This window comes from Meles meles, chromosome 19, assembly GCF_922984935.1.
Source record: "Meles meles chromosome 19, mMelMel3.1 paternal haplotype, whole genome shotgun sequence".
Taxonomy (NCBI): domain Eukaryota; kingdom Metazoa; phylum Chordata; class Mammalia; order Carnivora; family Mustelidae; genus Meles; species Meles meles.
This window is the reverse complement of record NC_060084.1, coordinates 58,718,928-58,740,524: the sequence shown is the minus strand read 5'-3', so window position 1 is coordinate 58,740,524 and position 21,597 is coordinate 58,718,928. Positions and strand designations below refer to the sequence as shown.

Below are 21,597 nucleotides of genomic sequence, written 5' to 3'. Positions count from 1 at the left end.
ATCAGGACACCCTGATGGTTTATGGTTCCATTTTTGGGAGGGCCAAACTGTAATTAAATTACATCTTGGTTTGGTGATATAGGGCTTAACATAAGGGACTCTGTGTCGGGCCTGTTGTTTTATTTCCCTTTATTTGTAGTATGTAGTTACTCAGAAGATATTCTGAAACTGCGTGACTATACTGATCCACATCAGTGTTTCAGCCCATAGCTTCAGCCACCACTGATGATCCTCAAGTCCCATCAGTCTTCCCACATTTATTAGTTGGCATTCTACTTTGGAAGTAAGTTTCCCAATGGATTGTTCACTCATTTTTATTAATTTACATCAGTATGGCACGATGCATGCTTAAACATACAAGTGGGCCATGCATTGTGATGCTTGACTCTTCCCAGGCTCAGGAGAGCTCCTTCCACCTTACTTCTTTGTCCCCTTTTAACGTCACCATCCCACTGTGAACACAACTTTCTGGTATAAGAGACTTATTTCCAACTTGACAGAACCCATGGTATTAACTTTACAGCACACAAATTTTAACAGCAGTCACAGGAATCTGAAGACAATTGAATGACATAAGCAGCCTCATGCCCAGAAAATAACGTGGCATCTGGTTTTCCACGTAAAAAGTAATCAGTAAACATCTGTCCTAGTTAAGGGGCACCTGGGTAGCTCAGTTGGTTGAGTGTCTGCCTTTGGCGCAGGTCATGATCCTGGGGGCTTAGGACCCAGCCCTGAGTCGGGCTCTCCCTCTCCTTCTGCCTGCTGCTCTGACTACTTCTGCTCTTTTTTTTTTTTTAAAGATTTTTTATTTATTTATTTGACAGAGAGAGATCACAAGTAGGCAGAGAGGCAGGCAGAGAGAGAGGAGGAAGCAGGCTCCCTGCGGAGCAGAGAGCCCGATGCGGGGCTCGATCCCAGGACCCCGAGATCATGACCTGAGCCGAAGGCAGGGGCTTAATCCACTGAGCCACCCAGGCGCCCCTACTTCTGCTCTCTTTATGCAAAATTAGTTGGGAATGACTGAATTAACAGTCTGAACTCATAATTTACGTAGTAACTACAATGTAAAATGCAATGAGAAAAATCTAAATGCTATACGTGAATGATAAAATAGGAAATATTTTGTTAGGTGAAAAAAAGTCAAGGTTTAGTATACTCTATCGTATCCTGGTTTTTTTAACTTAGAAAAATGTAAAGAAATGCATATGCACACAAATATATTTGGATATGTGTACATTTGTATTTACATATTCAGTCACATTTAAAGACTTTTTAAGGGTGACCCATTGTAAGAAGTGCGACTCCTGGGGCACCTGGGTGGCTCAGTCATTAAGCGTCTGCCTTCAGCTCAGATCATGATCCCAGGGTCCTGGGATCGAGCCCCACATTGGGCTCCCAGCTCGGTGGGAAGGCTACTTCTCCCTCTCCCACTCCCTCTGCTTGTGTCCCCTCTCTCACTGTGTCTCTCTCTGTCAAAAAATAATAATAATAATAATAACTTTTTTTTTAAAAGGAGTGTGACTGCTTTACAAAAGTCACTGACCAGGGTTTAAAGACAGGAACAGACACTAGTCATGAACTGACCAGATGTTATATGTTTGATCTGGTCACAACTATAAATGTTTTTGGTAATATTATCAAACCATGTTAAAATGAAATGAAAATCCATAAAATTCAAAGGCAAAAAAGGTATGTAAGCTTGATTGTGCAATAAGTGTAGAGCTTCCCTACAAAGGAGTAATAAACAACACAGAAAAAAGAAGTTCTGACTGTATATTACTGAGTACCACTTTCAACACAGTCATTTCATTTCAGCTACACTGCTACTCACATTATCCACACTGGATTACTTAACAAATAAATTCATATATGTCATTATATTCTTGAGCAAATAATCAAGAACATACTTCAACACAATGATATGGGATCTAAAGATGGTTTCCATTCACAAGGAGGACCTGAGTACCTTCATAATTATTGTACAATAACAAAAACTCAATAATTAACATTATTATTTAACCATTTAGCCATTATATTTAACCATTAAATAACAATAATAGCTCATGTTTTCCTTATTTCCTAAAAAAAAAAACTGACAATAATCATTTGAATCAGGATCTAATCAATATCCCCATATAATTTGTGGGGTTTTTAAAAAAGATTTTGTCAGAGAGAGTGTGAGAGAGCACAAGCAGGGGGAGCTGCAGACAAAGCAGGCAAAGGGAGAAGAGGGCTCTCAGCTGAGCAAGGAGCGCAGTGCGGAACTCCAGTCCAGGACACTGGGATCATGACCTGAGCCGAAGGCAGATGCTTAATGGACTGAGCCACCCAAGCCTCCCTAATTTGTGTTTTTCTATTAGGAGTCTGGCAAATAATAAGTCCTCCTTTTTTCCCCCTCATTTTTTAAAAAATATTTTATTTATTTATTTGACAGAGAGAGGTCACAGTAGGCAGAGAGGCAGGCAGAGAGAGAGGGAGAAACAGGCTCCCCACTGAGCAGAGAGCCCGATGCGGGGCTCAATCCCAGGACCCTGAGATCATGACCCGAGCCGAAGGCAGAGGCTTAAACCGCTGAGCCACCCAGGCGCCCCCCCTCATTTTTTTTTTTTAAAGATTTTATTTATTTGACAGACAAAGATCACAAGTAGGCAAAGAGGCAGGCAGAGAGAAAGGAGGAAGCAGGCTCCCCGCTGAGCAGAGAGCCCCATGCATTCCCCCTCATTTTTTATAAAAAATAAATGGATCATTGATCTAGAATAATTTAGTACATTCTATTAATTTATTGCATTCCACTGATGTTGTTTCACACACTGTCCCAGACAGCCATAAAATGTGTGATTTTTTGCTAATGGTTTACTCAAATTATAGTCATGTATTGTGAAGGATACTTCAGAGGTGGTATAGTTCCTTCTTACTGCCTCCCACTAGAAGTTTTTCACAGCGTTCTTGCTTGATGGTTTAACAAGATGTTTCATTTTTCCCATGTGGACTAGGAATTGTCAAATTTTTATCAAGATGTCTTATACCTTTTTAGTGAGAAAGTTCATTTAGAGGTCACAATCTGTAGAATGGAGGTGCTCAGGAGTTGGTCATAATAGCTAGACTTGTTCATGTCTCTGTATTTTACATCAAATACAGATTGGTTAATGTTGATTTTTTTTCAAGGAAATGAAAAATATAGCATCTTAAAACAGTTTGGTTTTCTATTTCTTTTATTCCTAAAAAGTCTTGGTTCTCAAGTATATTAATATTCTTATTCCATCATTTTAAGAAAAACTATGATTTTACTAAAGAATATGATATTAGATACCAGCTCACAATTTCTTGGCTGGTGTTTTGGCTGACTATATCCCAATAAAAATAAACAGACAAAATTATTTTTTTAAGTTTTTCTCAAAAGTTGTTATTTATGTGGATTGGCCCCAAATTTCACACATAACAAGGTTTGCACACATACACACAAACATATGTCTTAAAATTCATTTTGACATTGAAAGTAATGGGTTATTCTATTATACATTTGTTTTATGTTGTTTGGTAAAGATGCAAAGTATTTCCAGTTTTTTTTTTTAAAAGATTTTATTTATTTATTTGACAGAGAGATCACAAGTAGGCAGAGCAGCAGGCAGAGAGAGGGGGAAGCAGGCTCCCTGCTGAGCAGAGCCTGATGCAGGGCTTGATCCCAGAACCCTGGGATCATGATCTGAGCCGGAGGCAGAGGCTTAAGCCACTGAGCCACCCAGGTGCCCCAAAGTATTTCCAGTTTTATAATAGTCATAACATAATACAAGGTCAGTTCAGAGAAGTCCAGCCTTCAACTTTCTCTGTCCATGAGGACATCATTTTTATGTTTTTGTTAATCCTCCCATAGTCCTCTTCAAACTATATTTCTTTATATTCATACTTATATTTATACTAGTATTCTTTGCATTCTTAGAAAAATAGACCTTACTTCATCTGCTCGTCTGCATCTCACTTTTTTTCCACGTAAGAATATATCCTGGAGGTACTCCATACCTGCAGTGAGGAGTTCCTCCTTGTCTACAGCTGCAGGGAACCAGGGCCTGTTCTGCTTCACGTTTACATCATTTCCAAAGCAGAACATTAGTAAGTAACCCTCACACACATACTCTTAATGCTCATTTACAGTGAGAAACCCGTGTTGAGCTTAACACTAGAACTGCTGGGCAGGATGATGGTAACATACTTGTGTTATTTTTAATTCTTCTGACTTCAATTAAGATCAAGTTCCACTAGATATTGGTGTGACGAGTTCTGTCAACTTGGAAATGGGGATTTTCTTCCTCAGCCAGGGTTTGGCATCATGGGTAATTCTTCACTCCTTTGTCTTTATAATTTCATTCTGCTTGCTGGATGCAAGATGAGACACAGAAGCCTGATTCTAAATCAACTGTTACTAGCTAGATCCTTACTTCTGTTCTCTATAGGGATTCTTCAGGCAGTAGCAGCTTTGGAAAGAATTTATGTCCTGGATGATGCAGAATTTAAACCTGTCTTTTTTCTTTTTTTAAAATACAGAATGGGGCAGGGGGTTCTCCTCAGCACCACCTCCCTCCTCGGTGGCTTTCAGGCCAATGAGCTCTGCCCTTAATTTCTCTAGATGGATGGAACTCAAAGGTAAACCCTCAAAGTGCATTGGCTTCTGATCAAACACACACACACACACACACACACACACACACAGGCACATGCAAATGTGTACGGACAAGTGCATCAGTGTACACACACACACACACAGACCAACAAAGGATGCTATAGTTCTTATTTAATTGCTTGCAAAGTGATATGTCAACCAGGGCCAACTAGAGAAACCACACCAGAATTTGCACAGTGAGAGTTTAATATAAAAAACCAATAGGGAATTGCTATAATGACAGATCAGTCAGTAAAAACAAAAGGAGCCCCAAAACATACAGGAAGAGCAAGTATTAGAAGTGACCACCCTTTCGGCTGAGACTGTGTGTCTTAAGTAAGATACCCTCGACCCCACCAGAGAGCTTGTCCTTTATAAGATCTTGTTCAAAAGGGCAGGCGGTGACTTATGGAATGACAGAGTTGCTTTGATGCCTTGCCAGCCATACTTCTAGGAACTGTCCTCTGGAAGTCGGGAGTATTTGGGAAAATTATTCTTGAGGGTCAGAGGTAAGCCACCTCAGGGATGGTGGTGTTGGGAAAGCTGCTGGCTACCAGGCACGGCCAGACCTGCGGGCTGCAGACTCATGGAGATTTCTCTGTCATCCCGTGGTCCAGCTATGCACTCACCCACAGGGTACGGATTTCATCCTGGGATATGCTGTGTGATGGCTCTATCTCCGGCCTGGAGTTCCTCATATCTGACAATCCCATACTATTCAGAGTTCTTGATCCTTCTAATCCTCCAATCTTTTGTTACTCTAGTCCTCTGTTCCTTTAAGTTTTCCCTGTTCAAATGATGGTGCAATAGTGACTCACTGACCTGTCTGCTTCCTCTCTTCTCCCTAGTCCATATACAGTACAGACACCAGACTGAGCCTTTCAATACACAGGTTGGGTCATCACCCCTCTCTATTCCGATACTATGTATACACTGGCTCACCATTTCACTTAGAGAAATTCCAGATTCTTTACAAAGGTCTATGGTGCCCCACCGAGACTTCACCAACTTCTCTATTTCTTTAGTCATTCTCCTTGTATAAATTTTTAAAAAAGATTTTGTTTATTTATTTGACAGAGATCACAAGCAGGCAGAGAGACAGGCAGAGAGAGAGGAAGGGAAGCAGGCTCCCTGCTGAGCAGAGAGCCCAAAGCAGGGCTCAATCCCAGGACCCTGGGATCACGACCAGGTAAGAAGGGAGAGAGGCTTTAACCCACTGAGCCATCCAGGCGCCCCCTCCTTGTATAAATTTGTTAATTAACATCAATAGCTTTACATAATTTGCTCAATTCACAAATGCCTTTCAGATGTAATCTTAAGTCCCATACAGACCTCCCAGCAATTACAAGTGAAGAGGTAATCACTGCCTAGCAAGAAGTGAGATCATGGAATCCCCAATCTTCATCTCAGGCTTCAGAGTCCCCATCTCCACAGATGTATACAGATGTCGCCACTGCAGCTACTGTGCCGGCAGCAAATACAATCTGTTTGGTAGGTGGCTATTTTATAAATTTTTTTTAAAAAAGATTTTATTTATCTATTCGACAGAGATCACAAGTAGTCAGAGAGGCAGGCAGGGAGAGAGGGAGAAGCAGGCCCCCCATCGAGCAGAGAGCCCGACATGGGGCTCAATCCCAGGACCCCAAGACCATGACCCAAGCCGAAGGCAGAGGCCCCAACCCACTGAGCCACCCAGGTGCCCTGGTAGGTGGCTATTTTAAAAAACAGGGGTCAGAAACTCTGAGGAAATAGAATGTGTTCCATAAAACCTAGTATGAAACTCATGGGAAAAAAACCCATTCTTGCTTGGATTCAAACAAGTGGTCTTTTGATTAAAAGCATCAGGGAGTTTTCTGAGAGATCCAGACACACTGTTGTGCTCCTCAGCCTGCTTCAGGGCTCCCAAACACGTCCGTCCTTCTTCCCTATTACCTTGACATCTTCTCCTCTTGCCTCTGAATAAACAGACATGCAGAACCCTCATGACATTCAGGGCAAAGGCTTACCTCTAAGCGGAAGTAAAGAATAGTAAGATGATGATTTTTAGTTCTTATCTGGGAATGGACACTTGGTTACCGGGTGGCAACTGCAGATTTATGCCATAGGATTTCGTTTTTAATCACTGAGAGCCTGTGTGTTTAAAGGAGTCTGTAATTACATTTCTCTACAATACCTATGATTGGTGGAAGAGTATAAACCTCCAAATCCTGGAGATACGCTCTTTTAAGAGAAAAGTGACTAAAGATTCCACATTTAAGAGAGCAGAGATCATCAGGGACTTCATTATTCTCAGATTCTCAATCTTACCCTGACCTAGGACCAGATTTCAAAATCAATGTGAAATTATAATTATCTATTAAATCTTCTCTTTCTACCCCAACAGAACTTCATTGTCCCTTCTGATCAATATGAAAGACTAGTGTGTTCACCCCTCATACACCTGTAGCATTGACAGGCTAGTTTGTTACGACATATAAAGTTCTACCCAAGTACATAAATAATGATGTACTTTCAATATTTTTTCTCTGAAAGCAAAGTGCACATAATTTAGCCCCTAACCATGCCTCCATGGCCACCATTCCGTGTGATTAAGGGAATAAAATGAGTCTCTTATTTTTGCCCTTGAATGACTACACTTTGAGCATAGGAGTGACTAGTGATCACGGCTGTTAATAAGCCAGAGACTCTTCAAAGTTGTCTCTGATTTATAGTAATTGTAGAAATTCTCCACATAAAATGACATCTTTGTTGGAGAATTAAATTCATTTCATGTTTTCTTTTCAAAATTATTTCTCGAACTTTCCCTTTAAAATTCTTCTTTGATAAAGTTCATATGTGTATTCTACTGCTTTTTCTTAGAATTATCTTTCAATTTTAATTGCTGTTATAAAAATCACAATTGTATCTAAACATTTTGAACAAATCCACCTGTCTATAGTTAACGTGAAAGTGTATGTCTAAATACCCCACAACTCCCTCCTTCAATAATCCGGGTGCACATCCTTGGAGAAACATTTTGAATTATTTACAACTACTTAGTAAGATCTCCTTTAGATACCCTCTCTTTGATCCTTTTGTTTGCTTTTTAATTTTGGGGGGGGGGGGCAGTGGGAGGGAAGGCCAGTGAGGGAGGGAGAGAGATCTTAAGCAGGCTTCACAAAGGGGGGCTTGATCTCACGACCCTGACATCATGACCTGAGCCAAAATCAAGAGTTGGATGCTTAACTAACTGAGCCACCCAGGAGCCCCTTTTGTTTGCTTTTAAGGACACATTCTGAATGTCTTTTATGTGGGGAAAAATGTGGTTAATGAAAAGCCCTACAGGAAACATAAAGATAGTAATACATATATTTTGGATTTCCTCCAGATCTTTAATTCCAGTTAAGACCAATTTCCACTTTAAAAAAAAAGGATCAGTTTCCACTTGATATTGATGTGATGGGCTCTTTCAACTTGGAAATAGGGATTGTCTTCCTCATTCAGACAGGAGAGGGGATCCTGGGAAATTCCTTCCTCTTTGGTCTTTACCAACAAACTTTACCTCTTTGGTCTTTATCAACTTCCCTTTGTTCACTGGACACAAGTTGAAATCCAAAGACCTAATTCTCAATCAACTGGTCTTAGCCAACTCCTTGGTGCTTTTTTCCAAAGGGATCCCTCAGACCATGGCAGCTTTTGGATGGAAATATTTCCTGGATGACATTAGACGTAAAGTTGTTTTTTATGTACACAGAGTGGGCAGAGGAGTTTCCCTCAGCATCACCTGCCTGTTGAGTGGCTACCAAGCTTTTAAGATTCATTCTAGTATCTGCAGGGTGATGGAGCTCAGAGTTATCTCCAAAGCGCATTGGCTTCTGCTGTTTCATCTGCTGGATCTTGTATCTCCTGTTAAATATCTATGTTCCATTAAGAATGTCTGGACCGGGGCGCCTGGGTGGCTCAGTGGATTAAGCCGCTGCCTTCGGCTCGGGTCATGATCTCAGGGTCCTGGGATCGAGCCCCGCATCGGGCTCTCTGCTCCGCAGGGAGCCTGCTTCCTCCTCTCTCTGTCTGCCTCTCTGCCTACTTGTGATCTCTCTCTGTCAAATAAATAAATAAAATCTTTAAAAAAAAAAAAAAAGAATGTCTGGACCACTGAACAGCAAAAACCTTAGTTTGAGAAAAACATACGTCTACTGTTCTGGACTACCACAAGATAAATTTATAGGCTCACTAAACGCTACCATGTTTTCTTTCTTTGACTTTGTGTGTTTGAGCCTCATGGTCTGGGCCAGTGGCTGCATGGTCCTTGTCCTGCTCAGGCACAAGCAGCAAGTCCAGCATATTCATAGCCACAGCCATTGCCCCAGACCTTCCCATGAGGACAAAGCCACATGCACCATTCTGATCCTGGTGAGCTCCTTTGTCTGCTGTTACTCTCTCTCTTTCATTTTGTCTCTTTGCACAGTACTTATTTTGAGTCCAGACCAGTGGCTAGTAAACACCGCTGTGTTTGTAACATCATGTTTGCCGACATTCAGCCCATTTGTGCTTTTCAGCAGTGATATGCGTGTCTCTCAGTTCTGCTTTGCCTGGACAAGGAAAAGTTTTCCTTAATCTGGTAAAACAGTTGTCTTTCTTTTCATCTGTGCAGGTAAATCTACTTTTCATTTCACCCTTTGTTAATATATAGGTGACTATTTGGTGCTAGTTACAATTCCAGGAATCTGTGCTATCCAGTGATTAGCACCCCACCCTGACACAGCTATAGTGAAGCCAAAATAGATTTATACAATGTGCAATGATTACTTAATATACCTATGCTATATTCCTCAACTAGTTCAAGGTCCTTTAGGAGGATATAATGTACGAAAACTACCAGGTTTGCCAACATAAGTAAAATGTCCCCTACAGCTAGCATCAAACAGGGCCTTTTAATAGTTTTAATACGTGTATTTTTTCCTAAACATAGGTGGGTAAGGCTAGATCTATCAGGGAAGATACCTGGATGGCCCACGTGGGAACGCACGTGCAACCTTAATTAACAACGAAACTACGAAACTACGGTATTTGTGGCACGATACCGTCGATCAGACAAAAACTCTAAGATTTGTCCTAACAATGGCAAAGATCAGTGAAGGGGCATCACCTTCACTTTTTAGATGTCATTTAGTACATATGTAATTAAATGTGTTTTACTTTAATAAACTTCCATCTGGTTCCTAATTTTGATTAAAATATTTTGGTTTAATGGTTCTCAAACCCAGAGTTTCCAATCTTCAATTACTGGCTTTTACTTTAAACAAAAGGTAAATTTTCAAGAATGTAGGAAGGATTTTCACTCTATCTCTCCCATTTACTATTAGATGTAAGAGTTTTTCCCCAGTGATTTCTTTTCCTCTATTTAATTCAGATTGTTCCTATTGTCTTTAAAGATTTTAATTTAATCTTTTAATTTTCCTGAATTTCACAACAATTTCATAATTTTGATAAATCCTAGGACTGAATTCTATGTCTTTGGGAATGTATAAACTTTTATTACTTATTTACACATAGAAAATGATGACATTTATAAGCCTTCTTAAGTCCAATTGATTTTTAGGAAATATTTTTATGAAAAATTCATGCACTGTGCAACACTTTTTTGAGCTTAAGTTTACACCATTGTCTTCTGAGGAGGCCTTATCTTTTCCACAACTTCCTCTCACTCAGGCTCCACTATCAGGTCAGGGTGTGGTTCTCTAAACCATCCTGATTTAAATGCTTTCTAATTACCTACAGAGTCACCAACTAACTTCTGACCTCTGTAGTCCTAAAGTAATTCCTAGACCACTTAATTCTTGAGTAGTTGATTAGAACACAGGTATCTAAAACTGAGCCTTAGCCCAATGACACCTAATTCATAGTTAATGAATGAAGTCACAAAATATAGAGCAATTTCCTTATCTATTATGCCCCCACCTCTGTCTCAGGCAGACACACCTCAGTGAGCTTCCTTCCTGACCTGCCTGTCTGTCCCTTGACCTTACTGGCCTGCAGGTTCTACAGCAGATTTTGTATTTTCTAAGAGTGGGTCTAAAATTATTTTGTTTCTATGGTTTTACTAACAAGTTATTCATACAACTCAGCTAAAAGCTAAGTATCCTCATGTCCATCTGAAGACGACAGAACAGCTTTACAACCTACAAACTCCCGCCATCATTCCATGATACAACTGGACTCAAACTTATTTGTCCAAATTCTAGACCGTGTTCTTAATGGAAATAGTTTGCATCTAAGTAACTGTGATCATGCTGTTTTTGAAGCGAAGTGAATCATTTTGGGAAAGTTTCTTCCTTTTGCATTTTATGGGTTGATCTGTATTTCACCTGATTTTCAGCCAAGCAATCACTCTCTAGGCCTGTGAGGAATTCATACTGATATTGATTGATTTCATGTTTATGTTTCATGCCCTCCCTCTCATGAGAGGTCTCTTTAGAAAGAAACCTGCTATTAAACCTAATATTCAACATTTTTTTTCTTCATTTTCCATCTCCATTTTTTTTTCTCTTTTCTGTTCTCTGGGCAGGTTATGTGTAATTCATCTCCATTAAATTATTTCATTTTATCATTTTTTGGTGCTATCACTTAAGGACCACACTTATGTTTATCCCATTTTTCTTTACACTCTTATTGTGAAATATAACATTAGTACAGGGAATTATATATATTGAGAATTTAACAAATATTCCTAAAATAGATGCCTCTGTATCTGCCACTGAGGAAAATACGAAGAATGCTAGTGGTGCCCTGCCATGTCAAGTGTTCCATCCCAGACATGGTCTGCACCTCCTCCAAGAGTAACTCAACATCCGGATTTTTAAGTCAGCATCTGTTGGGTTTTCTTTTCTTTCTTTTTTTTTTTTTTAAGATTTGTTGTTGTTGTTGTTTGACAGAGAGAGATCACAAGTAGGCAGAGAGGCAGGCAGAGAGAGAGGGGGAAGCAGGTCCCCGCCGAGCAGAGAGCCCAATGCGGGGCTCGATCCCAGGACACTGGGACCATGACCTGAGCCGAAGGCAGAGGCCCAACCCACTGAGCCACCCAGGCGCCCCTCTGAGGAATTTTCTTGATAGTTTTCCTTAACTGTGCATAAATCCTAAAACTATAGTTTGACTCTGTATGTCACTGACATTTATATGAAAGGAGTCATATGCGATGTATTTGTTTGCTCTTACTTCTTTTGGCCACTGAGTGTATGACTCACCCATGCTGCTCAATGTGTATCATTCATTTTCAGTGCTTCTGAGAGCGCCATTTCATAATCTGTCTCTATTCTACACTGATGGACCTTTGTATGGCCTTCAGGTGTCAGCAATAACGACAACGCAACTGTAAAAGTTTTTGTTCATGTGTTCTGATGTACATCAGAACGTGTTTCTTTGGAGCAGACGTTCCCTTCCACACCAAGTGTGGATGTCCAGATGTACGTGGATCTCCTTCTAAGCTCTATATGGTCTCCGCTCATCTGTACAGGTAGCTCTGCACAAATATCTAATATTAAACTGCTGTCATCTCTAGTTTTATAACAGGTCCTAACCTCTGAAAGAACAATCCACCTTTTTTTCTCTTTATCTTCTCCCATCCAAGTACTAACCAGGCCCGACCCTGCGTAGCTTCCGAGATCAGACGAGATTGGGCGCGTTCAGGGTGGTATGGCCATAGACTCTCTTTATCTTCTAATTGTGCTTTATTTTTCTGTGAATTCTGAGTGGTTTTTTTTAAAGAATTTATTTATTTATTTGACAGAGATCACAAGTAGGCAGAGAGGCAGGCAGAGAGAGAGGAGGATGCAGGCTCCCTGCCAGGCAGAGAGCCCCATGCGGGGCTCGATCCCCGGACCCCGGGATCATGACCCGAGCCAAAGGCAGAGGCTTTAACCCACTGAGCCACCTAGGTGCCCCTGTGAATTCTGAGTTTTAAATAGCTTTTGTCAAGATCAACAACAATAACACGAATCAGAAAAATTTCTGACTCTGTGGTACACTTGCATTCACTAATTGTGAAAAGGAATAAGCTCAAGCTGATTTTGGTTCCTCTATTTCTCTTACTGTACATGTGGCAGGCGAGAATTCTACCACTGAACCACCAATGCCCTACTCCCTTACTGTACATGTGGCATAACATTCTCCTGTCTTTGATTCTCCTTAAGCATGTATTTCCCCGTTCTAAACATTCCCCCTTTGTAATTTTCTCCTTTGTGTTGTTATTACCTAGATACATGTCTGCTTCTTCTTTCATGTTTTAGATATTTAGCTTCCCTTTAAAATTTCCATTGGCTTTACCCCCTTTCTGACTCCTTTGAGATTTTCTCCATCTGAGATATACATATTTTATTTTTTTTGTAAGTAAGCCCTATACCCAACATGGGGCTTGAATTCATGACCCAGAGATCAAGAGCTGCATACTCTACAGACTGCGACAGCCAGGAGCCCCTGATATTTTTTATTTTAGTTATATAGACATTTATTTATCCTTATCTATTGTGTACTTTATAAGACCACTGTACTGAATGTCCAATATTTCCACATTATCACTACTTTCATATTGTACTATATAACTTATATCCCCTTCACTTTGAAAATAATGACTACACTTTAATAGATCTATTAGTCTGTTACAAAAGATACTTCTCCAGTCTTACACATAGCCCCTTTTACAATGGTTTTGCTTACAGGAACTTTGAAAGAGAAAGCCAAAAGGCGATCTCTTTAGTAGATATGGAGAAGCTGGAATGTCATGGTAGCGAAAAGGTGTGGTGTCAAGCCATCAACCATCTCTCTGCAGCAGCAGCTGCTACATTTGGCTTGCCAATCTGCCATAGGCATGGCTGGTAAGGAAACTGCAAGCCCAAATGGACTGAGAAAGATTATTCCTTACACAGATGGCATAAGAAGGTCAGCAAACATTCTGTCACCTCCTGCTATGCCCGTCGCATAGGACACCACCAAACCAAAGGGGCTAGAATACAGTCAACATGTGCAGTAGGACTCAGTTGCTGAGGAGCCTAGTCAAGCCTGGCTGGGAGTGGTTTTATATCCTCGCAGATGGACCCTATGGAAGGATTAAGTGGAAGTTCCAATGTCTCACAGGAACCAGGAATGTAGTGAAACTCTCATATACCGCTAGTAGGAAATATAAAAATTAACCAGATCAGTTTGACAATTTCTTAAAAAGTTAAAAATTCACCTACCCTATGATTCAGGCATTGCACTCAGAGGTATTAACACAAGAAAAATGAAACATGTATCCATACAAAGATTTATATGTGAATCTTCAAAGAAGTTTTATTTGTAATAGCCAAAACCTGCAAACCCAGGTGTCAAGGAACAGATATATGGACGACGAATGGCGGTATATCCATACAACAGTACACTACTCAGCAATGAAATGAATGCACTTTTTAAATCTCAAGGTAATTACACAGTATATATAAAGCCAGAGAAAAAGAATAAGTACTTTAATACTAAAATTCTAAAAAATGTAGTCTACTATAAAGGAAAGTAAATCTAAATTTGCCCAGAGAGCCAGAGAGGGCAGGGAGAGAGATTAATAAAAATTATAAGGTAAATATGTGTGGGGGGTGCCTGGGTGGCTCAGTGGGTTAAAGCCTCTGCCTTCCACTCAGGTCATGATCCCAGGGTTCTGGGATCGAGCCCTGCCTTGGGCTCTCTGCTTGGCAGGGAGCCTGCTTCCTCCTCCCTCTCTGCCTGCCTGTCTGCCTACTTGTGATCTCTGTCTGTCAAATAAATAAAATAAAAAAAAAAAAAGGTAGGGGCGCCTGGGTGGCTCAGTGGGTTAAGCCGCTGCCTTTGGCTCAGGTCATGATCTCAGGGTCCTGGGATCGAGTCCCGCATCGGGCTCTCTGCTCAGCAGCAAGCCTGCTTCCCTCTCTCTCTCTCTGCCTGCCTGTCTACTTGTGATCTCTCTCTGTCAAATAAATAAATAAAATCTTTAAAAAAAAAAAAAAGGTAAATATGTGTGGAAATTATATGCTCATTATCACAACTATGATAGTTTGGTAGATTATATTGCCAAATCTTATCCAACTACACACTTTAAATATGCACAGTTTACTATACGTCATTACATCCTAAAGCTTTAAGCAATGGTTCAAAATAAAAGTAAAGATTTCTCCCACTCCTCTAAAAAAAAATCAGGTTTGGCAACGCTCTGTTATCTCTACCACCTCTCTCCTACTGCTTTGGGAGGGATGCCTTATCTCAATGATATCAAATACTGGTGAACAATGGAGGATGTTTCCACCTTAGCCACGAAGGCCGCATGGCTGGATTAAGAGATCTCCCTTCTCTCTATCCTTGTTTTCCCACACGTGCAAGAATAGTCTTAAGGTCAACAGCCCAGAAAGCTACAGGAATCCATAAAACCTTCATTTCTCTGCCAATGACATTCAGCTATTCGGGTTACACAGGCCAGGAGTCACGCTAACCCAACACAGCCACAGCCACTGGAATAGCTGTGGGTAAAATTTTAGAAGAGGGATGGTCTGTCTAGTTGACTGCAGGCTCCAGCACTCCCTATCAGTCCAATGTTTTTCATCAATTGTGATTCCTGTGAGCCCTTTAGTGTTAAAACCAGTATCACTACCCTACTAAATCCTGGGCATCAGGGCACATGGCTCTTCTGAAGGACCTGGGGAAGAGATTCCCCTTAGCCATGTGGTCATTACATGATATGCACTATAGACAAGGGAACCAATCCCAGAAACACGGGGGATTTTCACAAGTAGCTGTTCCTCAATGTGAGCACAATCTGGGCCCACAAAAAAAATCTTGGCTTCCAGGCTGCATATTAGTTGCACAAAGCCAGCAGTCTTTCCTTGGAGGCCTTGGACAGCAAAGTGAAGTAAGCCCAAACTGAAGAGTTATTCTCTGCCATCATACTTTGTCTTCTGAGGCTCACCAAAGTGGGGAACTCTCACACAAGCTGTTTACACCTTCGTGATATTTTCAAAGCAATCTCTCGGTGAATACAACCCCAAGGATTAAAGGTGGCTTAAACAACAAGGCCTTTATTATTGCACAAATCATAGGCAGGCAGTTTATGGGTTGGTGATATGGAGACTGGAAAAACCCCACCACAAGTATTAAATGAAGACAATGTCCCTGAAGATAAACCTTCTTTGCAAGCCACCAGTAGAACCCAGAGTAGGTCTTTTGGGAGAAAACTGGGTCAGGTATACACATTAATTAGAGAGAAGGGAATGACATCACTGTAAGACTCAGGCTGCCCACTATTTTCTCCAGACAGAACAGAGATCTATTTCCCTGCAAGTTGTTGCAGCCACTCTGGAAAACAGCATGGAGGTTCCTCAAAAAGTTGAAAATAGAACTACCCTATGACCCAGCAATTGCACTACTGGGTATTTACCCTAAAGATACAACGTAGTGATCCGAAGGGGCACATCCGAATGTTTATAGTAGCAATGTCTACAATAGCCAAACTATGGAAAGAAACTAGATGTCCATCAGCAGATGAATGGATAAAGAAGATGTGGTATATATACACAATGGAATACCATGCAGCCATCAAAAGAAATGAAATCGTGCCATTTGCGATGATGTGGATGGAACTAGAGGGTATCATGCTTAGTGAAATAAGTCAGTCGGAGAAAGACAACTATCATATGATCTCCCTGATATGAGGAAGTGGAGATGCAACATGCGGGGTTTGGGAGGTGGGAAAAGAATAAATGAAACAAGATGGGATTGGGAGGGAGACAAACCATAAGAGACTCTTAATATCACAAAACAAACTGAGGGTTGCTGGGGGAAGGGGGGTTGGGAAAGGTGGTGGGGTTATGGACATTGGGGAGGGTATGTGCTATGGTGAGTGCTGTGAAGTGTGTAAACCTGGCGATTCACAGACCTGTACACCTGGGGATAAAAATACATTATATGTTTATTAAAAAATAAAAAAAAATTAAAAAAATCTATTTCCCTAAACACTGGGGTAACTGATATATACCACGGGGTCCTTTCAGGTATTAGAGCTGCCTTATACCATGAAAACTAGCAGTCACAGTTTCAGCAAGGACCCCAAGCCAGTTAGGAAGCACAACATCGTTCCCAGAAGCTTCCCCCATACCTGAAACTTACAGGGAATCTTCCCTGTGGTGTATATTCTGATGTATGAGCTCAACTTCAGGAAGGTATCTCCCTCACAAAGGCTCTCCTCCAACGTCACTATATCAAACATGCAGAAAGCCTGCTCCTTGCATGGCTATGGCTTTGCTATGTGAATTTTCTGGTGCCCGATGAGGTGAGACTTTCGGCTGAAGGCTTTCCCACTGCACTCATGAGGTCTCTCTCCAGTGTGGACTTTTTCATGTCGGATGAGGTTACACCTTCGGCTAAAGGCTTTCCCACATTCACTGCACTCATAAAGCTGATCTGCACTGTGAACTTCCTGGTGTTGAATCAGAGCAGACCACTGACTGAAGGCTTTCCCACATTTGCTGCACATATACAGCCTTTCCATATGGTGGTGAACTTGCTGGTGTCTAATGAGGTTAAACCTTCGGCTGAAAGCTTTTGCACATTTGTTGCACTCATGAGGCCTTTTTCTGATATGAATTTTTTGGTGTTGAGCAAATTGGGTGTCACTGAAGAATTCCCCACATTCCCTACACTCCTGAGGCCTCTCTCCAGTGTGAACCCTTTTGTGTTGAATGAGGCCAGAGTTGCAGGTAAAGGATTTCCCACATATCCTACACTCATAAGGTCTTTGTCCAGTGTGAACTCTCTGGTGTTGAATCAGGCCAGAACTTTGGCTAAAAGATTTCCCACATCCCCTGCACTCATAAGGTTTCTCTCCAGTGTGAACTCTACAGTGTTTATGAGGCTGGAGCTTTGGCTAAAGGATTTCCCACATTAACTGCACTCATAAGGCTTTTCTCCAGTGTGAACTCTCTTATTTACAATAAGGCTGGAGCTCTGGCCAAAGAATTTCCCACATCTGCTGCACTTATAAGGCTTTGCCCCAGTGTGCATTCTCTGGTGTTGAATGAAACTAGAGATGTGGGTGAAGAATTTCCCACATTCATTGCATTTATAGGGCCTTTCTCCAGTGTGGACTTTCTGATGCTCAAAGATGTTAAACCTTCGGGTGAAAGATTTCCCACATTCATTTCACTCATAAGGCCTTTCTTCAGTGCGGACACTCAGGCATTGAACAAGAGTGTATTCGTGGCTGAAGGTTTTCTTGAATTCACACCAACTGTAATGGCTCTTCCCACTGTGAACAGCTTCCCCCCACACGGTGCAACTGTTTGGTTTCTGCCCATTATGAGTGGCCTGGTGCTGATGCTCCCCTGAACTGGCGAGGAAGTTCTTGTCAACCTCCCCGTAGGTAAAGGACTTCCCTGACACATGCGACCTGCAGCTCTTCACAAACAAAGCACATTTCAACAGTTTCTCTCCACTGCATTGCTTCCCATGCTGGTGAAGGTTTGCAATGAAAATGACTGGTTTTGTACATTTATAAGATCTCAACTGGGGACATGTTCTCTGATGCAGAGCCACACCCAAAATGTCTTTTAAAACCAAACAACATATCCCACAGGGGTCTGCCTTCTGGGGATATGGGCCTCCATGGTGAGTCCCACCTGTGATACTCCTACAGAAGCAGTGAGCTCTGAAGGTGACTTCCCATCCTCTGCTCCATGCCAGCAACCTGAAAGCAGAAAAATTCTACTGAAGTATACATAGGCAGTAGTGGGAAGGGGCAATACCATCATAAATGTGGGTCCAACAGACCAATGAATGCGCTGATGGCACCGTTTCCAGGATGAAGGAGCTGGGGTCAGAGTAAAGAAGCTGCTGCTGTGGGACACCTGGATGGTTCAGTTGGTTAAGCATCTGCCTTAGGCTCAGGTCATGATCCGGAGGTCCTGGGATCAAGCCCAGCGTGGGGCTTCCCACTCAGCGGGGAGTCTGCTTCTCCTTCTGCCCCTCTCCCCAACTTGTGCACGTGCTCTCTCTCTCAAATAAATAAATAAAATCTTAAAAAAAAAAAAGCAGCTGCTGCTGTGCAATACTGGGCCTCTACAGGTCAGATAGTGAGGGAGGCCTCTCCAGGTGAAGAAACAAGGATGGGATGTGGCATAGGGAGGGGCAGCAGGAGCCTCTGCTAATAGCTTTCAGTAAATCCTTGCTGACAACTGTGCAGAAAGGTGTATCTAAGCTCAGGAAAATCCAAGTGTAAGAGAGCTGGTTTAAGAACTATGTTGAGTAGGGACGTTGGTTAAGCATCTGCCTTTGGCTCAGGTCATGATCACATGATCCTGGGATGGAGACCTGCATCAAGCTCCCTGCAACATGGTCAGTGGGGAGTCTGCTTCTCCCTCTGCCCCCACCCCCGCTCGTGCACTCTCTCTCTAATAAATAAATACGATCCTTAAAAAAAAAAAAAAAAGAACTATGTGAGGATATGTGCACACTTCATGATACAAAATGTGTAGGGTAAAGTGAGAAAGCACTATAGAAGAAGCAGTAAGGGGAACTGGTGATATGTGGAATCCAGATAGTTGGGAATTAACCAGATCCAGAGCAGAAATGACAAGTTAGCAAGTGTCAAGAATGGGGAAGTAAAAGAAGAAATGAGGTGGCCAACAGCCACCAGTGGAATAGGACAGGTTTCTGGTATCATCTGAACACAACCCTGATGAGCTCTCTCCTACTTAACACTTCTCAGGCCCAGGGTTCCTCTGAGCCCCCTTGCTATGGCTGGAATCATGTTCATCCTGGGAAGCACCAAGGACTCTCCTTCATATGCCCTGGTTTGGGAACTAAATGGGACCTGCATGATGCAAGTTCTAAGGGAAAGGTGAGACAGGTGAGTGACCAGCACTGGCCCAGAGCAACTTAACACATACAGACCATAGGAAAGAAGACTAGTATTACAAAGAAATCCTCAGAGGAGGATCCTGTAAGAACTGCCCATAGTCCACATAAGTACTGACCATGTCAGTGACTACAGTTCCTGGAGCAGGCAGGGACAGGAAATGTCATCACCTATAGGAAGGGGCAAAACCAGGCAGAGAGGTGCTTGGACTTGGACAGAGTCAGACAGACAGCTGAAAGGCAAGCAAGGTGGAAGCCATTAGCGTAACTGCAAGACTACTGACCCTGTGTACCTTCCCAGTGAGGCTTTGGGGCAGTACAATCAGCCCAGCCCTAAGGACTGCAACTGACCAGGGAACGGAGGGGAAGGAAGCAATACCCATGTTTGTGATGGGAGAAATAGAGAGCTATCCCTGGGATAAAAGCAGAAAGGCTTAGCCCAGGTCCCTGGGGGAGGGAATGAGGGCCTTACCCAGGGCGGTCACAAGTGCCAAGTTCTCTAGCATCACATCATGGTATAGGCGTCTCTGATTCTCATCAAGGAGACCCCATTCCTCCCAGAAGTACGCAGCCACGTCTTCAAATGTCACACTGTCCTGACAGAGCCAGATGAAACCCCAAAGAGACCCTGTCCCAAGTCCCCACAGAGTCCCCCCATTGGCACCACTGGTGGTCTCTCCTCATGGTCCCATTAATCACTGTGTACAGCCCTCAGCAACAACAGCAGGACATCCGATAAATGCCAGCTAAACTCTGGGCCTGGCAGACACAGCTCCAACGCTCCTGCTAAGCAATACCCCTGCGGTCCTCCAGACCAAGTGTTCCAGACTCAACCAAACTGGGCTTTCCCTTCAACCTTAAGTCTGCAGTACCAGGACCCTGGGGACATTACTTCACATTCCCTCTCCACATGCACATCACTGTACCTGTGATGCACAGACTGTCCCTTTTACGTCTCTGGAGCCCACAGGTGCACTCCCTCTGCCACCACAACTACCCCCTTGCCCCACAGCATGGGTATCTCCCTAGATCCTCCCCGCATCACTTAGCACATGGAATCCAGACAGTGCTTGCTTGACAGACTCAAATGGAATCCACATGTAATCCAACATTATCCAGACCTCCGATGGCTTCCACTACCAAGGGCAGTCCAGGACCCTGCTGTGAAAGCCCGCGCTTCACAGAGAAAAAGCTGGCTCTGTTCTTTGCTTCAACCTCACCAACCAGAACCACATACACATCTCAGACACCTCTGGCCCTCTTCAACTTCTGTGCTGCACTTCCCGAGCCCTCCAGTCACATGCATTCACACCCAGTCACACCTCATTCAAAACTCAGCCCCACTGGTCCCCTATCCCAGGCCTAAAAGCCCACAGATGACCACAGCGGACTCTGAAATAACTTACCATCCTGACTGAAACATCCTGTGCCCTACCCAAGGGCCACCACAAAGTCCTGGGGAACATTATCAGTTACTCCTGCCTCTCCACACTTCCTCTCATGTCCACTTTTGCCTTGGAAACCTTGGTCACGTGCCAGATGATCCTCCTGCCCACAGTTCCCTCCCAGCCACTTTTCTCCCTCACCAGTACCCAGTACTCTCCACCTTCAACCAGGTGCCCAACCCAAAGACCCCGTTCTTGGCCCACACCACCTTCTTCTTGGATTGCTAACAGTATTACCACCAGAACCTGAAGATTCCCCTTCCCAAATGCAACCCGCAGCTCCCCTCCGGCTGACACTACAGCGATCACCTTTGGAACGGCTCCATCCTGAAACCCCTTCCCTACCAAACTGTGTGCAACTGCCCACTGAATGCCTCCACGAGTCTCCGAAATGTCTCGGGCTTAACAGGGCTGAAGCCAGCCTCCTGATATCCCCACTGCAAATGTTCCCATTACCGACTACTCCATCTCAGTTGATGGAACGTCCATCCTTCCAGCCGTTAAGACCAAAACCTTTGGGGTCATCCCCGACTCCTTCCTTTCTTCCCCCTCCACATCAAAAGCTGGTAGGCCCTACTTAAAAAAAAAAAAATGAGTCCACGATCCAACCACTTCTCC

The 21,597-nt window shown here is 42.7% G+C and overlaps 2 pseudogenes; one reads left to right on the top strand and one right to left on the bottom strand.

Moving 5' to 3' along the window:
• Positions 1–8,092: 8,092 nt before the first annotated feature.
• On the top strand, positions 8,093–9,250 carry LOC123930644 (annotated as a pseudogene).
• A 7,663-nt stretch (positions 9,251–16,913) lies between these two features.
• LOC123930643 lies at positions 16,914–17,821 on the bottom strand (annotated as a pseudogene).
• Positions 17,822–21,597: the final 3,776 nt, after the last annotated feature.